At 30.1% G+C, this 24,605-nt stretch overlaps 1 pseudogene; it reads left to right on the top strand.

Annotated features, from left to right (window-relative positions):
• LOC143386229 (protein O-mannosyl-transferase TMTC3-like) overlaps nt 1-23,611 on the top strand; it is a 48,297-nt pseudogene extending 24,686 nt beyond the window's left edge.
• The last annotated feature ends 994 nt before the right edge of the window (nt 23,612-24,605 follow it).

Genomic DNA, 24,605 nt, shown 5'->3' with positions numbered 1-24,605 from the left:
AGTTTTCTTATCATTTTTCTTCTCTCTGATATTCTACCCAACTAACTATAGACCCCTGAGCTCCTCAGGCTTCTGGTGTTTGAAGCTCCATCTTCTCAACTTCAGATATACCACTGGACTCAGCCTGAGTTCCATCATCTTCTTGCACCTACCTAGTGAAAATTTAATACCTAGATAGAGCTTTAAGTTGGTACAAGATGATGATTGAACTTAAGCTAAGTCCAGTGGTGTTCCAGCACATAGGCCAGGGTACTTTCCATGTCATTGCATTGTGGGCAGTGAATAGAATAAATTTTTTTCAGATAATTTTCTAAGTCCAAAACTTTATAGTGTTTTCACATAATAAATTGACCTCAGTATTATTTTTTATTTAAAGAAGAATGACTTCAACTTGCAGAATTTTTAACTTGAGTCGAGCCATATAAAACTGAACTCATTCAGGTATAACAGTATTGGAAATGGATTAAATTGTAGATATATATTTTTATATATCCTTTAGCCCTTAGTTTCAATGTTTTTATTCTGATTATTGCTCCATTTAGAGAATTTAAATGAACTGTTTTCTGTGTCTGTTTCTACAGTCTGAAATGTGGTTTATATTGTCTTTGTGGCTCTTTGTGTCTGGAACATGTACCATTAAATATATATTTTCTAAATATAAGCATTTAAAAATATGTACATGTGCATTTATATGAATTTGATTCTGTTACACTACCCTATGAAACTGATTTTAATGATTTGTTTTACGTTGATTATAATATGATTTGATCTATTTTAAAGTTAACTTTTTTTTCTATATCAGCTATCCTAAATATAGGAATAAATATAGGAAAAAAGCTTTGTATTCATTTATGCCAAATTTTTTGAAAGTTAAAGTACTAACAAAATTTATTATTCTTCATATGTATAGAGATTTCAAATATGAAAATTTAAAAAAAATTATTCAACATGTGCTTTTTCTCAGTTATTTAACATTTTAAGAAAATCAAGTCTAAGGGGTAAATGTTGTTTGTTTTTTTTTAATTATTTAAAAATGACATTGGGTTTTTATTGTTATATTTTAACATTGCCAAAAGAATTGGAAGATAGATAAAAACATACAAATCAAAAGTTTTTCATTTGTAATGTACTATTTTAAAGTAATTTAATTTACATCAAATAGTCTATGCTAATAAAATACATAATTAACATATGATGAAGGGGTTAGGGAAATAGCTTAGTTAAAAGAGTGCCTTGCCTCACATGCACATGGCTCTGGATTCAATCCTTAGCAGCACAGGAAAAAAAAATCCAAAAAAAAAAGTGTCAACTTTCAGAGAAACTTTCAGAGAAATAAACTAATATATATTTTATTAATATACTAGGAAAAAAGTTAGAACACAACTAGAATGTTACATAAACCTACACAATTACAACTCTCTACTAGAAATTTAGTTTTTAGTTTCCTAATAATCAAAGCAAGGATGGTTAAGTTAGGAGGTAATATAGTTTTCTCTGTCCATGAAAGAAAAAAAACAAATTTTGTGTAGAAAACTTAATTTTTTTTAATAAAAATTAGCATTTAGCTTTACTAACTACTAGCAGTTCTCTCTAAAATAAATGTCTTATGTAGGGAAACATTTAATGAGATTTAGTGAAAATAATTCTACCAAATGTCATATTGTAGTATGAATTATTCTAATAATAACTAGAAAGAGATGACCTGCTTATTCTTCAAGTAATTCTTCATAAATATCACTTCTCCCAACTAGACATTTTATATAATTCAGATAGTTTGAATTTTAGTAATGATTTTATGCAATATTCAATATTTTATTTATATATGTTGTAGAATAAAATTTGTGTTTAAAAAGTGTTTTCTTATAAGTACCTTTTATTTTTTTTAATTCTTTATACAGGTTTGATAACCCAGCTGCTGTAAGCCCAACTCCCACAAGGCAGCTAACTTTCAACTACCTCCTTCCTGTGAATGCTTGGCTTCTATTAAATCCTTCAGAGCTATGCTGTGATTGGACCATGGGAACAATACCACTTATAGAGTCATTTCTAGATATTCGAAATCTTGCTACTTTTGCTTTCTTTTGCTTTCTGGGGGCTTTGGGAATATTCAGTCTCCGATATCCTGGTGATTCCTCCAAGACGGTTTTAATGGTAAGAAACTTCTTTCACTTTTTCTGCAATGTTGCATCCAGTTGATTGACACTATCTTTAATTCATCAAAGACATCTTTTTAAAGCAGTGTCTTTCCTTGGTCAACAAATACGTTTAATTTATAAACTTATTTTAGTTTATCCTAAAATTATAAAGCAAGGCACGTAATTTTCCTAATTAGGTGGAAACTAAAATCAAGATGTGTCTTTTTTTTAAGTTCATTTTCCTCTCATAGAGAAGAGTGTCCTATGAAATATGCAGCTAGAGAAATATATGTTAAGTTCTCATTAGCAAAATATTCATTACTTCCTGAGATAGCTCTTGCTATCTTCAGAGAATCCTGTTTAGTTGGAAAGGTTTTGTTGTTGTCATTTTTCTGAACTGTTTATTTGTAATTTTCCCTCTCTGCCCTCAGTTCTTCCTCACTCTAGTTATTTTCCCTCTTCCTTTTAATTATTAAAGACAGTAATAATCTATAACATTTTCTTAGCATTTACTACAGATTAGAAAATATAGTGCTTCAAAAATATTTCATTTCTGGCTATAGCCACTAAATGCATACTAGGCAGCACTTTATACACAGAATATGATAATAAGAGGAAATATAAGGTCCCATTTCCAGGGAGCTTGTCTTCTAGAGAAATTTGAAGCCAGTGGCTGAGAGAATATAAGATTTGGGAGAGATCGTGTTTACATCATCCTTGGACATGTTGAATGTGAGGGTTATTTAAAGCATCCTAGTATAGATTTTGAACAGTACTTCATGTCAAAAAGAGTTGCCAAAGTTTAAAATAAAATTTTTATTCATTAGCATAGTGGTAATTAATTGAAACCAGAATGTAGGTAGGATTGCATTTAGAGAGATTATAGAGCAACCTTTGTCAACAAGGATTTTTTCAGTTCAAGAACAGTTGCTAGCTGGTAACATTGTAGATGCGTACAACAAAAGTTAATTCATGTTCATTATAGATGCCTTAAAGTATCTGATCTCATTTCACCCCTAGAATAGTTAAGGTGACTGAGTAGAGTGAAAAGAGAAGCCTACAACTAGATCTTAAGCAACTCCCATATTCAGATTTTGAATAGGAGACAGACCAAGGGAACAGAAAAGTAGGAAAGTATATTAGAAAAGACAGAATGTTTAACTCTTAACAGACACTGTTGAATACAAAAGTGAGCTCTGTTTGAAAAGTGATGTCTCTTGGATTTGACCTCTTATAGATCCATTAGTTAATTAAATGAAATTTATTTCTGTGGAGTGACTTGATTTGGAAATACAAAAGTAAAAATAATATTGGTGAAAAACTTGATTGGTTGATACTTAGAAACATTTTCATTTGAGTACTCAGCTATCTTTTAGAAGTTAGGAGATATCACTAATGAGTTGGCTTAAAAATAAAGTTGAAATGTTGATTAAATCAGTTTATACTAGCTACATGTTACTGTGGCTCCAAAGGTGGAGCTTAAAAGATATATTGTCACTGAGAAAATTTTTAAGGTTGGATAAGAAAGAGCATGTTTGAATTTTGCTACAGAGGATATAGGTGATTAGAAAAGGTTGAAACAAATGGTAGAAGGGAAAAGCAGGGAAATACCAAGCAAAAGTTTGACCTGAAATAGAAGGAGGAAACTCACAGGAAAAAGGGAAATGGGAATGAATATGGATGTTAGTAGGTTTAATAGCAAGAAATTAAAGGAACTTTTCTCTTATGGCTTTACCCCTCTCTGTAAATTAGTATGGTTGCCTGCTGAAAGTAAAATGGGTCAAAAGATTGAGAAGAGAAATCAAGATTCAAACATTCAGAGAGAATAGAATAACACCTGTCAGAAACCTAGAAATTCTAAGCAGTCTTAAGAATCAATTTGAGGCTGGGCCTGGTAGCACACCCTATAATCTCAGTGACTCAGTAGGCTGAGGCAGAAGGATCCGGCCTCAGCAACTTAGCAATTTAGAAAGACCCTGTCTCAAAAAATAAAAAGGCCTGGGGATGTAGCTCAGTGGTTAAGGGCCCTGGGTTCAATCCCTGATACCGAAAAAAAAAAAAAAAAAGAATCAATTTGAAGTTGGTGGTCATGAATTTATGAGGATGTTAATCTAGTCAGCTTTGGGACTTACTCAAGCTGCTCAAATACAAACAGCATAGATAAATGTCAGAATTATTCAAAATTGGGGTTCTGATAAAAGAAAGATTGAAACAAAAAGGAGAGATTGAATTAAAGCTTGACAAATAAAATGATGGTATATGTAATATATGCTATTTTTTTTAAAAAGAGAATAATGCCAATGAAATAGATTTATCTAAATTATATATTATGTACATTTAAAAAGAACAGTTGTGACCTTAAGTATAACTGCTTTAAATGTGCTATTTTTTAAATGGTATTTTCTGAAAATCTCTACAAAGGAACAATAGAGCAAAGATATAATTTCAACAACAGATACCATGTTAACTCTTATTAAATAAGATATCATGTGTGTCACAACAATTTAAGTAGTTAGTCTTTTTTCACTTATGAAAAAATAGTCTCAAGGTGATAGAGTAGTTTACTTTCTATTACATAAGAAATAAGTGATAGGTTGATTTCAAACTCGTAGCTCTTTCTGTTGTCCTTCCTTTTCAAGACAGTGTATGTTATTAGAAGAAAATTAAAAATTATTCATAATTAACTAGATTGGCATACATTAGAAAAGAGCATTAAATAGAACTTGATAGAACTTATAAGTTTAGTCATTAGACTAACATTTACACATTTCTTATCCTAGAACCAATAAACTTTTCCTGAGAGATTTTTTTTTTTGTAACTTATAAATCAGTCTAAGATGCATCTCTGAATGAATTTAACACTTTTAATTCCTACAAATGAAATTGCTTTAGAACAACCATGAATTAATGGGAAATTATTTTTGTCAAGCATATCTAGGAAGTGAAAAATTATGTGCACTCTAAATACTTTATGTTTTTATTTTAATAATACTGAAATTTCAGACATAAATTAGTGTGATACATAGCAGCTTGAGAATGGTACTTTTCCTCAGATTCAATATTACGTGAAGTCATAATATATGAAAGAATATTCATGCAGAAAGTATTCTTTTCTAAGTATATGCATCTCTATATCTATATTTTACTAATAAAGTTTGATAAGGAAGAGACAGTTCTTTGCATTAGAAAAGATGCAAACTTCTGAAGCTGGAGATTAACTTATTATTTATTTAGGTACTGTGAAACAAATCAGGGAAATAACATAGAAACAGATGCCCATAGAAAGATGTCCTGATGACAAACTTAAATCCTTTCACAAGTTTGCTAATTAATTTTTCACAATTGTACAAATTTTTGTGGCTTTATAATTAAAAAAAAAACACATTTCATTCCATATTCACAAGGGCGATAAATCTGAGCATTTTTATGACATTTTATCTCAGTATATGTATTATACTTTTAGAAATTCTTGCATAGAATAAAAAGTCTTCAGTTTCCAGTATTATGTGGTTTCTTAGAGTAATAAAGTTACAAAAACATGTATGTTATCAACTTGTGTAATTTTGTTGAAAATTTTTTAACATATTTTCCTATCAGTTTATTTTGGCCATATGTAAAACAAGTTAGATGTGTAAACATTTTTTTAATTTTTAAAAAGTTTTTTATTCTGGTAAATTAAATTAAATTTTGTGTTCTGCACCATTTCCTCTTCCCCCAGCAATTATCATTCTACTCTCTTCTGACTGTGAGATTTTTTTAGATCTCATGTATAAGTGAAAGCATTTGTCTTTCTGTGCCTGTCTTTATTTCATTTAATATAATCTCCTCCAGGCTGGTGTATGTTGAAATAACAAGATTTCCTTCTTTTTAAGGCTGAATAATATTCCCATTATACATAAGTACTCTGATTTTTTAAATCTGTTTATCCATTCAATTCATTTGATTGAATGTGATTCCATTTCTTGCATATTGTAAATAATACCACAGTGAATATGGGAGTGTATATGTCTCTTCAACATAATAATTTCATTTCATCTAGATATATACCCAGTAAAGGGATTGCTGGATCATATGATATTTCCATTTTAAATGTTTTGAATAATCTCTGTACTCTTTTTCATAATGACTATGTTATATTTTACATGCCCACCATCAGTATGCAAAGTTTCCCTTCCCATCCCTACCTGTGTGTATTTTCTTTTTTTTATAACAATCATTCTAACTAGGCTGAGGTGATATCTCATTGTGATTTTAATCTGCATTTCTTATTTTGAGTATTTTTTCATATATCTCTGACCATATGAATATTTGCTTTTGAAAAATATATTCAATTCCTTTGCCCATTTTTTAATTGGTTTATTTGTTTTCTTACTATGAGTTGAATATGTCATTTTAGAAATATTTTCAAAAAAGTTTTTTTTTTAAAGAGAGAGTGGAGAGAGTGAGAGAGAATTTTTTAATATTTATTTTTTCAGTTTTTCGGCAGGCACAACATCTTTGTATGTGGTGCTGAGGATCGAACCAGGGCTGCACGCATGCCAGGCAAGTGCGCTACCGCTTGAGCCACATCCCCAGCCCCCAAAAAAGTTTTTTTTATTAACAGGATACACCTAGTTATTCAGTTTTCACATAAAGATGTAAATATTTACCATTGATCATTTTTTTTTATATATTTCACTAGGCAAGTATATTTCTCATAGAAAAAAGACAGTGAAAAAACAGTGTAGCTAAATATACTTTTCAAATTTAAAATGCTATTAAAGGTTCAGGTTTTAATTTCAAGAAAATAATCATTCCTAAACAATATACCTAGGAATATTATTTTCAAAGATATCCTCCAGTTATAAGTTCCAGAATTTAAGACTTCCATTGCATCTTGCTTACATACATCCTGATGTTTATACCACCCCTAAATTGTCTTCGTACTGTTTAAATTAGTATTCTTCATATTATCATTTTTAAATGGTCCACAAATGCATTCATCCAAATGAAATGATAAAATTTTGGATTTAGGTATTGAGTGTTTAGTTTTTTAATTTAATAAAATTAAACTATCTTTTTCTTTCTAGGCACTTTGTTTAATGGCATTGCCATTTATTCCAGCATCAAACCTTTTTTTTCCTGTTGGATTTGTTGTTGCTGAGCGTGTACTGTATGTTCCTAGCATGGGATTCTGTATTTTGGTAGTCCATGGGTGGCAGAAAATTTTAAACAAAAGGTAAATTAAAATGTTTGTTCATTTAATGCTTGCTAAATATAGAATTAAATGTGACATTAAAGTATTTTAAATCTGTATTTTGTTCAGTTTTGTAAATTATACTTTTTTAACCTTTTGGGTTTTTTCATCTTACTGTTTTCTTCTCATTGTCTATGATTCAAGTTAGGAAAGCTCCACAGTACCTACTCACTCTGTCTTCTTCCCAATATTTATGTAATTTTATTTTACAGCCTGAGGCAGAACAAACTTGAGTCAGACCCAATTGAAAACAAGGATATTATTGAAACTGAAGTCACAAATGACCATTTCCACTTCCATATGCAATGAACATATAGTCATCCTTCTTAAGTGAGTCTTATTGAGTTCTCAATATATATAAACTGCATATAATAGGCAATTCATAATTTCTTGCTATCACTATCTTCATCATAAGCTTAGTTTCCTAGTTGCCTTAAACTATTAAGGAACAGTATACTTAGAAATGATTATTGTAATAAGTTTTAACCCATTGTCTATATGTATCACTAAAATTGTCAAAACAAGCAAATTGTTAATGGTTAAAAACACTAATGTTAACAATATTAAATTTAGATCTGCAACTTGAAATAGAAATGCTTACTTCTCTCACTTTCATTTTCTAGTCACCTAACCCAAAAAATTCTGATTTCTCTTTTCATTATTTTTCTAGCAAATTATCTCCAAGTACTTACATCCAGTCAACATTTTTATTTTAAAAATTTTCCCTGGTTTCTCTAAAAGGTCTTCTGATTATCTTCACTATCCATTCACTTCTATCCAGTTACTCCTTGCTGTATGTGCTCTTTGAATATTTATATTTTTAAGAGTGATAGCCACTTTCATTTTACTGCACATCCTTCATAGGTAATTTCACCCGTATCTACAGTTTTCACCACCATCTTTCAAACCTTTTCTCTTACTTTCTACCCATATATCCAAGTATACTCATTACTGATTTTTGATTACCTACCATCTTCCAAGAGTCTACCCTTTAGATTTATTTTCTCATTTAATCTTAGTACTTCCTAACTTTATTTTACAGAAGTGCAAATTGAAGCTTATATAAGTTACTTGAATTATCCAAGATCACATAGCTAGTAAACAACAGTCTTGGTTCAGATTTACATCTTACTGCTTCCAATGACCATTTTCTAAATGATTCATACTTTTTAACTCTGGTTAAGTGAATCTTTCAAAATACAAGAAATTGAACCATGGTATGGGAGCAAAAACACAAACTCAGATAACATTAATACTAAATGGAATCATAGAGATTAATGATGTATAACCATCTTTGTATAAATGAGGAATTGAGTCTCAAATAGCCTGAAGTTGTATATTGTATAAATAATTTGTATCTATTTTATTAGGAGTTAATTTTACTATGCCCTTTAATAGACAGTTCAGATTTTAAAGTATAAAATTATTCTAAGAATGTTGTAATGGCCTATGGTATAATTTTTAAGCAAAACATACTTTAAATATAGCCAGGAGGTAAGATTGACCCTTTATAAACACAGCCAGTATTCAAGTTGTAGGTAATGGTACCAAGGATGCTAAATATATAAAGTCACAATTAAAACTAGATTTATCAATTTACTGTCATTCTGAAAAAAGCTTTTGAAAGAGTTAAATGTCAGTATGAAGTTGGTCCTCTATATCTCTAGGTTTTTCATTTTCAGATTCAACAAACCACAGATTTAATATATTTCAAAATAAAAGTCACATCATTATTGACATGTGGGGACTTTTTTCTTGACTCTTTATGTAGCATTTACCTTGTATAGGGTATTATAAGTAATCTAGTGATGATTTAAAGTACAAGGTAAGCATAGGTTATATTCAAGTACTAAACATTTTATATAAAAGACTTGAATGCCTCTGGAAAGCTGGGTAGGTAGAACTATTCCTGCACAGGAACAACTGTGTCATGTAATTTAACACTGAATTTCATATTCATAATACTTTTTTTTGTGTTGGTTCTCTACAAAGTTGGGTGAATGTTAGAATTATCTTTAGGAACATTATCTTTAGGAACATTTAGCATATGTTTACCTTTCCTATAAAGTTAAATGCTTTTGATGATATGATTTTTTTTTGGGTCTCTTAAACAGTGTATTTAAAAAACTGTCCTGGGTGTGTCTATCCATGGTATTACTTACTCATGCCTTAAAAACACTCCACAGAAATTGGGATTGGGAGTCTGAATATACATTGTTCATGTCAGCCTTAAAGGTAAAGTATGGTTCAGAATCACAGGAAAGTATGTCATCAGTGATATATATAGAGAGAGGTTTTTTGTTTGTTTGTTTTTTAGCCATTTCTTAGCTGTTTTTATTTTAATCAGACATTAACTGTCAATATTAAGTCATTTACCAAAAAGTTATTGAAAATAATTTGTTCTTTATATTATTTATGGCATAAACAAATTATCTACATAGTACATGGCTGTATATTCAAAGAGTATGTTAATATTTCTTTCAGTGCTACATACATGTTGGAGTTCCACATGATAAGTAGTACTGAATTTCATTGGTTCTAAGGGTACACATTTTTTCCTAACCTGAATACCTGGAACAAGCATAAATCTTACGTTGAAAGTTATCTCTAAATTAATTATTGACTTTTTTTTTCTTAATGGTTCATTAAATAGTGGTGAGTTCTATAGCTGATGTGCCTTAGACTCAATGAAATAAAATAACACAACAAACAAAAATAGAATCCTGCTATCTAAAAGATAATCAATGGTTACTAATATGGAAAAGATCAGAACTGATAGAAAGTAGTGGTAAAGCATTTCTTATAGAATGGACAATAAATATCTTAAAAAAGTTCTTTTAAAACCACAAATTTGTTTTCTAAAAAAAGTTCTTTTAAAACCACAAATTTGTTTTCTATAAAGGTTATCAGCAAAGAATTATTTTAGCTCTTCCTTATCAATGCCCATCTTCAAATCTCATAATTCTTACTTTATTTTGTCTATTTCTTTATTCTCTTTTGCCTAGCTTTATGGAATTGCTGACTGTACATAACAGATGACTGTCCTCTGGACCACAATAGTAGTTCCAGTAATTCCACCTTCTCCCTGAGCTCTGCAGACAAGTGAACCTTGAGCCCATATTTTTTGAAAATTTCTTTATTCTCACTCTCAGAACAATGGTTAAAACCTATAGTCATGGTTATAGATCAGTGGTAGAGCACTTGTCTAGCATGTGTGACACACTGGGTTCGATATTCAGCACCACATTTAAAAAGTAAATAAAATAAAGGTATTGTGTCACTCTACAACTAAAAAAAATTAAAAAAAAATAAAACCTATAGTCATAATTGATAATTCCTTGGTTGGGTATCATCCTTTGCCTGCAAGAATACCTTGCACATCTGAGAACTCTAAAAGCACACATTGACTCAGAACTTAGGGTTCCTTTTACCATAATAGAGTACTTAAATAGCTTTAAACATGTTAAGAATAAAAATAGTCATCAATACAATGTTTTAAGAACATTCTCATATTCTAATACCTTCTTTCTTGAAGGAATATGAATAGAGTAGAAATTTTCACACAGCACTATGTTTTGATTATGTAAAATTATATGTACAATTCTAATAACATAAAATAGGTGAAATTAGACTTTTGTGGTTTTAGTATATCATTAGGGGAAGAAGAGTAAATATGGTGAAGCAGTCTTCATTTGACTTCATCTCCAGGAACATCTCTATGAAACAATCCATTCCTAATAATACACCACTCAAATATCTGTGTGATTTGGAGTCATTTTTTAATATGTAATTTACTTCATTTTAATTGTATTTAAGGTAAATAAAAATAATGCCAAATTATGGAATAATGTGGGTCATGCTCTGGAAAATGAAAAGAACTTTGAGAGAGTTTTGAAATACTTTCTACAGGCGACTCATGTTCAGCCAGGTAAGCATTATTAGTAAACTGATGAATGGTTTTTGTTTTTTTGGGTTTTTTTAGAAGGAAAACAACATTTTGGGGGGAAAACATTTATATTAGATATTTGAGAATTTTTTCTTTGTTAACATAGTTGTTGGATGACAGTGAAATGTGCTTTTTGATGGAGTGCAGGATGCACAAGCTTGGTAGAAGTGATTTTAAGAGAGTAGAAGAAGAATTAGAGAGAATTCGGAAATGGAAGAAAAAAAGTACCTTTGGGGCTAATCCAGTACAGTTGGGGAAAGTATTAATGCCACGTGGAAAGACAAATAACTAGATGATGATATTGAATAGATGAGAGGAAGGAGCAATAGGGACCCAGTATCCAGATAGGATCTGGTGCTAAAGATGAGGAATTTATTCAAATTGGTACTGATAGTAAATGTGGTAACAGAAGGCACAGTATATGGATGTGGAAAGAGGCTAGAGAGTAGATGACAAGGAGGAAGTTTCTGGAGTTTTCTTTTGTTTGTTTAGGTTTTCTCGGTGAAATAGAAGGTAAAATCATTAGTAGAGAATAAAAAGGAAGAAGTGTTTGGGATTTAAGAACAGGAAAAGATATGAAATAGTGATCCAAGAATTTGCTTCATAAACTTAATGTATGTATGAATCAGAGAGTTTGTTATAAAGTATATTCTGGTGAAGAGTTAGATAGAGCCTAAAATTCTGCATTTCTCATAAGTTCCCATTGATGTTAGTCTACAAATCACACTTAGAAACAAAGATCAAGGAAACTAGGAAAATAGTTTCCTATTACGTAGATTAGGAAAATAGAGTATAATTACCAGGCAACTCTGACACCCTACTTTAGATTAGTATTAATTTAAAATTAAACCAGTTGGTGTAGTTACATGTTTTTTTCCTACTACTTTTTAGCTACAGTGGTAATGAAGAATTCGATTCAAAAGAGTTAAAATTTTGTCAGACATGTATAACTAAGCAAAAAAAAAAAAGAATAACGGAGTGATTATAATGATGAGTTGCAGAATTTAGATTGGTTTAGAGTAGATGAGAAAGTTGGTAAGTGGTAGTGAAATAGTTACAGGATCAGCAGATTACAGTTCTGAAGAATGGATGGTCTAAGTATCAGAGTGTAGCTACAGCAGCAATATTTTCAATAGGGACATGTTCAACAGTGTAGAACTTTATTATAGTATATGTACCAAATGTGATCCGTACCCACCAATGCCATTACTTTCAATTCAGAGTAACAACCAAAAATAACCCACCACCTTAAGTGTCCTCACAGAAGTACAGAGTGCTGGGTACTGCCCCCAGTTTTTTCTAGGAGGTATGATTGTGTCTGTTGGAGCAACCTAAACTGGTAGAAAGAGGTGAAAATCATGGGAAGAAAGGCATCAAGGCCACAATATTAAATCTGTATAGATTTTGAAATGGCTAAGAATTTTGACTGTCATGATGTTGGAGGGAGCAATAGGAACCCAGTATCTAGTATGTACACTATAATATGCACACAGGGACTAGTGACTGCAACTCTGAGGGATAATGTACAATAGAGTTCAATGGCCTGATGTTTAGACAAGAGTGATTTTTAAAAGGAGTGATAATTGTCTGCAAGTGGCATCAGGGATCAAGGAGAACATCTAATCTTCTTCCAGGCCCAGTGTTACAAAGGATAAGAAAAAGAACTCAGTCAACACTTGGAATAGGTAAAAGCAAGGTAACCTTGTCTCCAAGACAAAGCCAAGTTTCAATTAGAGAAAAATTAACACAAGATTATAGAAATGGAACAATTGGTCTTTCCCTCCAGTTTTATCTCCTATAACTCTTTCATCAAGATTAGTTTTTCTTGAAATATAGGGTACACATACTGTTCTTCTACTTTGGCTCTGTTTATATTCTTCTTATTTTTTTATTTTATATATGACTGTGGAATGCATTACAATTCATATTACACATATAGAGCACAATTTTTCATGTCTCTGCTTGTATACAAAGTATATTCACACCAATTTGTGTCTTCATACGTGTACTTTGGGTAATGATCTGTTTAGATTCTTCTTGAACCTTCTCTCCTTTCTCCCTTTCCTCCCATTTACTTTCCAGCATATCCCTGCTAGACATGAGTACTAATGATCTTTTATAACCCATTTTTTATAACCCTACAAAAAAATAGGCTCTTATTCTAAATTACCTTCCCATCTTTCCACCTAAAGAAAGTATTTCTCATTTAAAATCCCTTACAACTACTCTTATTTTAAATATATTCTCTGTAGTGCCATATTTTATTATTGAAATGTTAATTTGCTCAAAATATTTATTAAATTGCATGTAAAACATTGGATTTATCTTTTTAACTCCTACATTATCTTGTAGCATCCTATACACAATCAAGAATCACTAAATGTGGTTGTTTTAATTCATTACTTTTGAAGTCTTTTAGATTCATTCTAGGAGTTTTTAGAGAAAATTTTGATGTCAGGTTACACAGACTTTGAGACTCTTATTTAGACCCTTTCAGCCAAAGTTTTTCTCATTTTTAAATTGGAATAATAATTTTTGTCTCAGCATTGTTCTGAAGACTAAATGTGTATGTTGATAAATGTGCATAAGTGCAGTTTAATCTAGTAAACAGTGTATTTAATCACAGAATGTTGCAAGTATGGGCACTTAGTTTTAAATAATTTTCTCCATCATTATCAGTTGTCACCTTTATAGTTTTTTTAGATATACTTGCTGAACCTCTCTATGTATGACATTAGTATCACACTTTCACAATTACTGTTTTAATAAGTCATAGACTTGGGAGGACAGGTAATCAAGTTTATTAGAAATATTTATGAATAAAAAAAGCTTATAATATAAGTTGAAAGTGATATTCAGAGGCTTCTTATTCTTTGTGTGGTTTGGTTTGTTTTTTGCTATGTTCATAGAAATTTTGACAGATGAAGTGACATTATTTCACTGTATTATGAATAGTTATTGGAGTTTGGGAGAATGTAACCAAGATAGAGCTAAAAAGAATGACTCAGATTTTGTCCCAAATGACTGAATAGTAACAAGTATAGAGATGATCATTTAAGCCCTGAAATAGCATTAAGTCACACAGAGTAGGAATCCATAACATCCTAAGGCTCTTTCAATTAAAAAAAAATGTGAAAGCTTTTGTTGCATACAATGGGAATAAATTACATGATAGTCTTTGATCAGACCACATGCATGTCATGTTAGATAACCAATTTATTTTTCTTGTTTTGGTAATTGCAAGTGTATTTTTAACAATCCCAGTTCACAGTTTTGTAAATAAAGTTACAGTTACTTGTAAATCCTTTTAAAAGTCAAGAATAATCTACCCTTAAGATACATCAGAATCCTCCAATTTTTTTGTTTTGTTTTGTATTGTTTTGCCGAGAGAGCATTGGTTTCATTTTTATCTAAGTAAAAATCTTTGAAACTGTTTAATCAGAAAAGATAGTGGACCTGTTCCTTAACTTTGATATCATCAGGATGGGAATAATTTTAAAAGAGTTTTAGGAGTTTCCATCTGCTTATAAATTTTATTTTTAATTGACAATTTTGTGGACAGGGAATACTGGGAAGCAAAATAGTTTGGACATCAGTGTGAGAATTCTTGATTGCATTCTTTTGGCTAAAGCATTAGCAGGCATACACAGTTGCCTGATAATTTGCCTTCTACATCACATGTAGACAGGATGACTGAGATCACATGCAAGCCCATGGTGCTTCTAATAACTTGTCATTTAAGAGGAATGGTAAATGAAAATTAAATTTCACAGTATCTACAATTGTAATGTCATATAAAAAATCTGTGGTTTCTAAATGACAAAGTCAAGGTATTGTTACTACTTATTAGGATTTGCCTATGTTTCAAATTGAAGGAAATTCTAATTTACTCATACATGTTAATGAAAATTAAAATGTAATTACATTCTCTTCCAAGTTCTTGGATGTCCTGAATTCTATCCATGAGTCACTTGGAAATGAAGAAGTACAAATAATTATACAAACAACTCTTTCAAAGAGATTTACTATATAAAAGAACAGAGATTTTAGCAGTATAAAGATAGTATGAGCAGAGTCACATGGAGAAAATGAACATGATTCAGTGTGTAAGTAGATTGGTTGGTCTTAGATCAGAGAGGAGGTATAGAAGGGAAAACTGAGTATGTATATTCACACAGATTGGTTGAGAGCATCGATAATGGGATGAGTCATAAATTCCTCTCTGTTCTCATTTCCCTGATGAAAATAAGTTATTAGAAATTTGAGGAGAAAGAAGGAATGAAATACTACCCAACTAGGGTTCTGAAAAAAAATGAGTTTATTAGAAAAACAGTTATTGACAGACTGAGAGTATTTTTAAGATTTATAATGTCCTCATTTACATTGATTTAAAAGCAGACTAACTTATGCTATGCTTGATTTGAATAATTTACTCAGATAAACAAATTTGTACTTTGATTTCTCTATAGCTCCTTAGTTATTTAAATATCTTTGATTTTTTTCATCTTCTTACCTTTTTTTGAATTTAAATTTACTTTAGAAATAATACTATTCCCAAAATCCTTTGGGATGTTTTAACTTTATAACTTATAAAATCTTCTCACAAATTATGTCATTTTTTAAGTCTTATTAAGTAGCCATTTTATTGCTAAAGGATATCTAATTGCTATCTTTTGTTCTTTGAGAAAATGGAGCTACTTTATTATAATATCTGAAGTCTGCATTGATGGCAATAACTTCTTAGTATTCCACCTAATTCCGGTGGGTTATAATTTGTTTTATTTTTTTTATCTTAAGTAAATAACCTCTTTCTTTTCTAAACCTGGTTGAGACTTATTTTAGTACAAGTACTCTGCTGACCTCATTATTTACATTTTCTTTTTATACATTTCCCATTTAACTTTTTGTTAGATTAAATTCATTACTGTATAACTTTTTCACGTTCTATATATCCTTCGTTTTTACTATACATGTTTCTTTATAACAAAAACTGTGGATTTAATTGATGTTAAAATTAAAAAACAAATCAGTTCTATAAAAGCAAAGATTACCTACTGTGTATTTTTATACACACTTGATAATTAGATAATTTTTCACTCCTGGCTCTAAAGCAGAATTCCCTTTGAAACTTTTTAAAAACAGGTATTCTAGTTTGCAAGTAGGATTGCAATGACTAGTCTGAAGTTTTTTTGTTTTGTTTTTGCTTTCTTAACCCTACTGACTCCATAAGACTGGGCAGTACATCTAAAATGAAAAACTCCCTTACCTCCAACTTTATCCCCCAGTTCTCAAACCAAATTTATACTACATCTGCCATTTTTTATACAGTACACACAGTTGACAACCTGAAGCATAATGTAGCAAGATCTTAGGACTGTTGCTCTCCTCCTAGGGGAATACCCAAAATAGATATGCCTTGGCCCCTATGTGTCCTGGGAGTTGCAGTCAGAGAATTATTCCACAATTGCAAAATCGTCGGTGTCACAGGCAAGTAGTATTCACCAATTGAAACCTTGTCATGTCTGTTAGATATTCTTGTTGAATAAAAATTGTCTAATTTAAGATCTCTCTTCCTTTTATCTTTGTTCCAAACCTTTGAAGTATTTACTGGGAAGTGTATCTTTTTAAAACTAATATGCATTGAGTCCTCATATTTTTCTTTTCCTGAAAAAAAAAATTGATTTTATTTTTCCATTTTGAAAAATGAGGCATAATTTCCTGGCATTCCAAAGTTAACATAATCTTTTTGTAAGTTTTTAATGAATTATATAGTGTTGTATCATCATTTAAGAGAGAAGGGCCACAGCATCTTATGTAATACTGTTTTCCTGTGTTCCATTATTCTGTCATTACAGTCATATTCACACAAATTTTTAAAAAGCTTATCACAAAATCCTTTTAGTCTCTAACTTTTATACATATTTGTTAGCTATAACACTTGAGCTAATTCTAGGACTCATGATGATCCTTTTCACTTGCAGAATTGAACCATATGTTTTTATTGAATTCCAAAACTATGAGATTAAGGAAATAGAAATAAGCTTTAGTATAAGATAGTAAAATATAGTGAACAATGTAGTAAGGTAATGTCATCATGACCTATGTTGTCCTAACCCTTTAGAGAGTGATTGAAATAGATTTTTCATGTTAAATACATTTTCTGCATTCACATTGCTATACATGATTTTTTAGTATACCATTCATCATAAGTTATACCAAGTTATGTTAAAAGAAGTTCAGAGAACCAGGCATGGTAGCATCCTCTGCCTATAATCCCAGCTACTCAGGAGGCTGAGGCAAGAGGATCATAAGTGTGAGCCAGCCTCAGCAACTTAGTGAGGCCCTAAGCAATTTAGCAAGCCCCATGTCTCAAAAGTAAAAATAAAAAGGGCTGAGGATATGGCTCAGTGTTAGTGCCCCTGGGTTAAATCCCTACTACCAAAAAAAAGAAAAAGAAAAAAGTTCAGAGCAGAGAAAAAGCAAGATCTGTTTCCCTCTTTTGTATTTTTTACCTAATTTATTTCTAGAAGCATGTCTTCTCAGTAACCTTGAATACTATTATACCTCTCAATGAATGATTTTTTTTCTTTTTAGATGATATTGGAGCCCACATGAATGTTGGAAGAACTTACAAAAATTTAAATAGAACTAGAGAAGCTGAAGAATCTTACATGATGGCTAAATCACTAATGCCTCAAGTAAGTTGTCATAATTTAATCTATTGTTTCATGTCTCCTCTGTGTCCATGTTGAATAGTATTATTTGGATGGGAAATCTTTTTCTTCAGTTTGTTCATATGAAATGTAAGGTGTCTTACAGAATTTTCTATTTCTATAGAAAGTGTTATAAATGATTACATTTACTTTTCTAGCTAACTTGATGTTTAATTATTTTTATAGTCTATTTGTAGTCTTTTATAATCTATATGAGGAGGATTTTGTATACTTTAAGCAATAAATTCAACATTTTTCCTATCCAAAAAATGAAAATGTGATAAAATAGAATGTCTCTGTTGCTAAATTGTTTTAATCACTTGTTAGAATGATACAAGCAGAAAATTCATCAGATATAACAATATAGTATCAAAGATGAAAGATCTGTTTAGAAAACAATTTGTGCTGCAGATTTCTCATTAAATAGCAATATTAATGATTGGATACTTTAATAAGTTTTCTAAAAATAAAGTTGGACCACATATCCTGAGGATTATTTCAATTCTGAAATGATTATGTTAAATTTATACTTATAGGTTTTTTAATCAGATAATTTATTGTGTTCGTTAAAAAATTGGATCCATCTATATTATATGTAATGACCTTTATTTAACCTGAATAATCAACTGACTAGAACATGTATTTATCAAACAAGTTAGTTTTTAGTATAACTCTGAAATAAAATGAACTGTCCTCGGGAAATATTTTGCTGACAAAAAAAAATGACAAAGTGTACAGTTGGACTGAGAGACAGGAGATCTGGGTTTTTTCCTGTTCTGATGCCAGTTTTTTAAGAAATCTTTGTCCTCTAAAATATCTGATTTATCTGACTTTAGAAAAAGTAGATATGAATAAAAAGCTATCAATGGTTGCATTTAGCTGGCATGAATGAAAAATTGTCCTTTAATGCCACAAAATTTTACATTTTATGAATATTACACATGTTCACTTTCACATTTTTATATTTAATTTGATACATCAGTAAAACTGGCAGCATAATGTTACTGTTTTCTGTATTACTTTAAATAAGCCCCTAGGAAAACTTACTTTTTATCTTTATTTGGTACTGAAATATCAAATAATGAAAATGCCTTTTCTTCTAAACAGATTATTCCTGGTAAAAAGTATGCAGCTAGAATTGCTCCTAACCACATAATTGTTTATATCAATCTGGCCAACCTTATCTGAGCAAATGAGTCCCGGTTAGAAGAAGCAGATCAACTTTATCGACAAGCAATAAGTATGAGACCAGACTTCAAACAGGCCTACATTAGCAGGTATCATAGTTCACTTTAGAGCCATCAATGTAGAAGATTGAAGCTGTATCTGCATGTACATCTTGACTAAATTTGGCATGTTTTTCTTTTAGTTACTTGACTCCAAATACATAGAGAGATTATAGCTTATTTGAGAATGACAATCAAATTTGATTAATTTGAAATTGACAAGGGAATCCCTTGTTTTGAAATAGCTAACTTAAGTTTTTTATGAAGGAAAGGGTAGAAAAAGCTTCTTCTGTTTCATTTTCTTATCATCACTGAAATCTTTTTCTTTTTTTCCCATCTAAAATATCTAGAACTTATATTTTCTATTAGCACCTTCTGTTATTCAACTCTCAGAAACTTTCTTAAGTAAATTTTGAGATTTAACTGGTTATTGATTTCTTTAACCACAAAGAAACCTTGGTAGTTTTCTAACATCACATGTTCAGTCTTATGTACTTTCTCATGTAGGTGTTATCATTTGTATACTTTGGGGAAAATGACTGTTAAACTCTGTTTTGCAGCCAGACTAGGAAAACTAACCACTGTTTTTATAGAAAAAGTGCATTCAGAATTTAACTTTTTGAGATATAATTTATTTTTAAATTGGAGGTTCTCTTTTTCAGCCTTATTCAGTATTCATTGTCATGTGTTCATCCATAAAGAATTATTCAATAATCTCTGCATTTAAAAAATAACATTTTAGATTAATTCTTAGAAGTTGTTTCAGTGAAAATATTAGTAAAAATATTTTTGAGCAAAACTAAATTTAAGTTCTCTAGCAGTAAATAAAACTAGATTAGAAAATTGATGCAATGATTTTCTAACTGATCCCCAATTCTAGATGTGTTTCTTAGTTATCTGCAGGTGGCACTATTTCCCTTCTACCCTACAAGATCAACTTTTTTGAAATTCCTTTTTTCTTTTAATGTTCATTTTATAGTGTACTTTTAAGGATAGTAAGTTAATATAAGGAGTTACAAATTTCAAATGCTCTGTTCATTTGTATAGTGAGATTTGTATCATAGATTTGAAAACTGTATTATTTTTTTCTACAATCACATTTATTTTTCTTTTTCAAATGCTTTCTTCATTATCTGAAAAATTTACTGATCTCCCACACTTGATTATTATTACTTGATTAGACTCATTTTTCTAATGTAGTCAAGTCTGTTTCATTTTAAGATATATTCAAAGAATAGATTTTCTCTGTTCCCCTTTTTTGAGTGCCTCTCCACATCTAACCTAAAGTCAAGCATATGTTTTCTTTCTGTAATAATATTTGAAAATATATCCAGCCTAATTTGCCGAACTATGGAGTTCAGACTTGAGAGCAGCTTCAAAATGTTATTTTTGTTTTTGAAGAGAACTTTTAAGAGACTAAATTAAAAGAAGTAATGAAAGCTGTATGTGGAAAGGCTTCAAAGTTGTAATAAATGGTGTCTACTAACTGACATATAATGTTTTACATAAACCTCATGTTTGATTTTTTTACATAGGGGAGAATTACTTTTAAAAATGAATAAACCTCTCAAAGCAAAGGAAGCATATCTTAAAGCACTAGAACTGGACAGAAATAATGTAGATCTTTGGTACAACCTGGCAATTGTATATATTGAACTTAAAGAACCAAATGAAGCCCTAAGAAACTTTAATCATGCTTTAGAACTAAATCCAAAGCACAAATTAGCATTATTCAATTCTGCTATACTAATGCAAGAATCAGGTATGTTTTCTCAATATTTCTATAATTATAATTTGATATACAGTAAAACATTAACTTAAACTTTATTACCCATAATAAACATTTTGTAGAGGTAGTTTATAACAAAATTGTATATAAATGGCATAGTAAGAATATTTAAAATACTTGAATTTTACTTTAGACTCTTTTTCAAGTAAAATGCACTGACATGAGAATACTAATTATTCATTTTCCAGTATGTGTTAAGACTAATTTTTAGGCAGTGTGTTAAACAATATCTAATTAATGTGTTTGTTAATTTATTCATGTAAGCATAATATAATGCTGCAGTCCGGCTGCAGCAAAATAACCAGGGGGTGAGGAGCAACTTGTGTGCATTGTTACAGCAGGAGTGTAGCCATTTATTGTAGGACAGGAGGGGTATATATACATTACACACAGCTTATCTAAATTAACATAAACTAGATACGGCGGTCAACCAATAAGGAATCTCCACACTTAATGGCTCGCTGGCATTACTTCACATTACTTCCCTCTGGCAAAATGCCAGGCGCCATCTTGACTTGTTTACAGATCCTAACAATATAACCTCTTTAACATAAATAACATTAGAGTTTACTTTGATTTACAAGATAAAATACTTATATTTTATATATCTAGTTTTGCTATTTTTGAGGTATTATTATAATTTCCTATATTTCCTACAATCCTGCAAAACTAAATTATTAATCACAATAATTTTCTATCTTTTACCCATATGTTGTATAGAAATGTTTGTTGTCCCTCTCAAGGCAGAATATATGATTATAATCTCTTTAAACTTTATGTTGGAAAGATCTTTTTATTTGTAATTGCTGTTTATTTCTTAAATGTTTTTCTTAAAACATTTACAAAAAGGAAAGAATCATAAAATTATAATATTTTTAATATGCTCACTTTGACCAACAGATTCTATTTACTAAGTTATAAATAAAGCTACTCCCAACTTCATATAGCTATATTAGTAACTGAAATCTAGTGATTTATTTTCAAATTTTCCATATTCATCAATGTATAATTTTTAGTAAAACTAATGGTTTGTAAAATAATGATCATGAAGGCTGCTCATTATACAATATAAGATTGCACCCTAAAGTGTATAGTTGTAGAACTGAAAAAAATCTTATTTGCAATAGAAATTATCTCAGTAAGTATTTGTTTTTCAGATCCTAATTTTAAAGCCTAATAGATATTGTTTATTTTTGCCCTTGAAATTTCCTAAAAATTTTGAAATAATATGCCAGAAAACTGAGTTAATAATTCTGAAACATTTTTAACAATAAGTTACTTTTTGCTGGGCATTTTTACATATATATCATAGTAATTCTTGTAAAATTCAGTAAGTTAACCCAGAGACGTTAAGTAACTTGTTCAGTATATAAAATCATAATTTAAGAAAATCAAGATTGATGTCTTTTTTTGGGAATTCATACACCTTTGTCCTCTTAATTCTGTATTCTTCCTTTGATATTTCCTTGTAGATTCTTATCTTTGAAAGGATTTTTTTCCCTTTTGGCTTCTGAAGCACTCTTACTACTTTAAAGGAAAGGAAATGATCTACCATTAAATATGTCAGTGTTTCAAGCATATTTATCTTTCCAATGAAGAGAGAGATTTTTTGCTTTTAGTTTTTTATTTAAGGTATAGAAATTAGTTGCTTTGGTGCTATCTTTTTTAATCTAATTAAATATTTGAAAATGACTGTGTTCTTTAGATGCAATTCATTTGATGATGATATTTTATTATCTTTTTTAAAAAAAAATGATTCCTAGGTGAAGTTAAACTCAGACCTGAAGCTAGAAAAAGACTTTTAAACTACGTAAATGAAGAGCCACAAGATGCTAATGGCTATTTCAATTTGGTAATGCTTGCCATGGATGACAAAAAGGACACTGAGGCAGAGATTTGGATGAAGAAAGCTATAAAATTACAAGCTGATTTCAGAAGTGCTTTGTTTAATCTGGCTCTCCTGTATTCTCAGACTGCAAAAGAATTAAAGGCTTTGCCAATTTTAGAAGAGTTACTGAGATACTACCCTGATCATATCAAGGGTCTCATTTTAAAAGGAGACATTCTGATGAATCAAAAGAAAGATATACTTGGAGCAAAAAAATGTTTTGAAAAGATTTTGGAGATGGATCCAAGCAATGTGCAAGGAAAACACAATCTTTGTGTTGTTTATTTTGAAGAGAAGGATTTATTAAAAGCTGAAAAATGCTTGGTTGAAACATTGGCATTAGCACCACATGAAGAATATATTCAACGCCATTTGAGTATAGTTAGGGATAAAATTTCCTCATCTGGTTTTGTAGAACGGCCAGTATTCCCAGCTGATAAGACTTCAGGTGAAGAAGGAGACAAACTTCCAGCTGAAAATATAAAAGAAATCAGAAGTGAATCCAGACCAACACAGATAATGAAAACAATTGAATCTAGATCCAAAAAACAATTAGCAAAAAATGCAGACAAAGAGACCCCCCAAAAAACAACAAAAGACATCAAAGAAATTGAGAAGAAGAGAGTTGCTACTTTAAAAAGACTAGAAGAAATTCAACGTATTTTAAATGGACAATAGCATTATTCTTTATAATGTGACATTGGTATCAAAAACATCAATCTATATCATGTGATTGCTTGTACTGGGAGCTTTGAAAAATATCAAGAATATGTAACAGTCCATCATGGGCTGCCTCTACATTGGATCAAAATAAGACCTGTCTTACCCTAAGAACAAAAATGACTGGTAATATATATGTAAGTTTTATGTATGAAAATACATATCAAAGGGGTAACATTATAACAATATTTGAAGACAGACTGTAATAAAATGAAACTGTATACTTTAACCATTAGAACAGACACTATGAAAAAATACAGTATAAGTAATAAATCTATAATAATGATAAAAATGAAAAAAATCTATCAATTTGAAAGAAAAAGAGAAAGGTACAAGAAACAAGAACATATAAGACTAAAAGAAAACAAACAGCAATGTGAAATTTTTAAACCCTCCATGACAATGAATAGCTTAAAACTAAATTAACTACGTATGCCAATTAAAAGGCAGAAATATGCAATGCAAAAATCTGAAGGAATTTGAAGGTGAAATAAAGATGCACCACCTCATTCTCAATGATTAATAGAGCAATATAAGCCAATTTTACCTAATTGATATCTGTGGAATACTTAACCCAACAATAGCAGAATACATATTTTTTTTGCAAGTGAAATTGGAACATTTATCAAAATGAACCAAATATGAAGATACAGGATATATCTCTATAAATTTTAAATGGCTGAAATTATACAAAGTTAACATTCTAAGTACAAAATACAGTTTAGTTAAAAATTAATAAACAAGATATGTGGAAAATCTACAAATATTTGGAAATTATACAAAGTACTTTCATATAATTTATGCATGAAAGATGAATTATAAGGAAAGTTAGAAAATACATTGAACTGAAGGAAAATAAAATTAGCCATATCAAAAATTTTTAATGTAGTTAAATTAGTGATTAGAGGGAAATGTATAGCATTAAACACATATTTAATAATAAATATTTATT

This window comes from Callospermophilus lateralis, unplaced genomic scaffold (assembly GCF_048772815.1).
Source record: "Callospermophilus lateralis isolate mCalLat2 unplaced genomic scaffold, mCalLat2.hap1 Scaffold_107, whole genome shotgun sequence".
Lineage (NCBI taxonomy): Eukaryota > Metazoa > Chordata > Mammalia > Rodentia > Sciuridae > Callospermophilus > Callospermophilus lateralis.
Note: the sequence above shows the minus strand (reverse complement) of the source record. Positions and strands in the feature narration are given on the sequence as shown.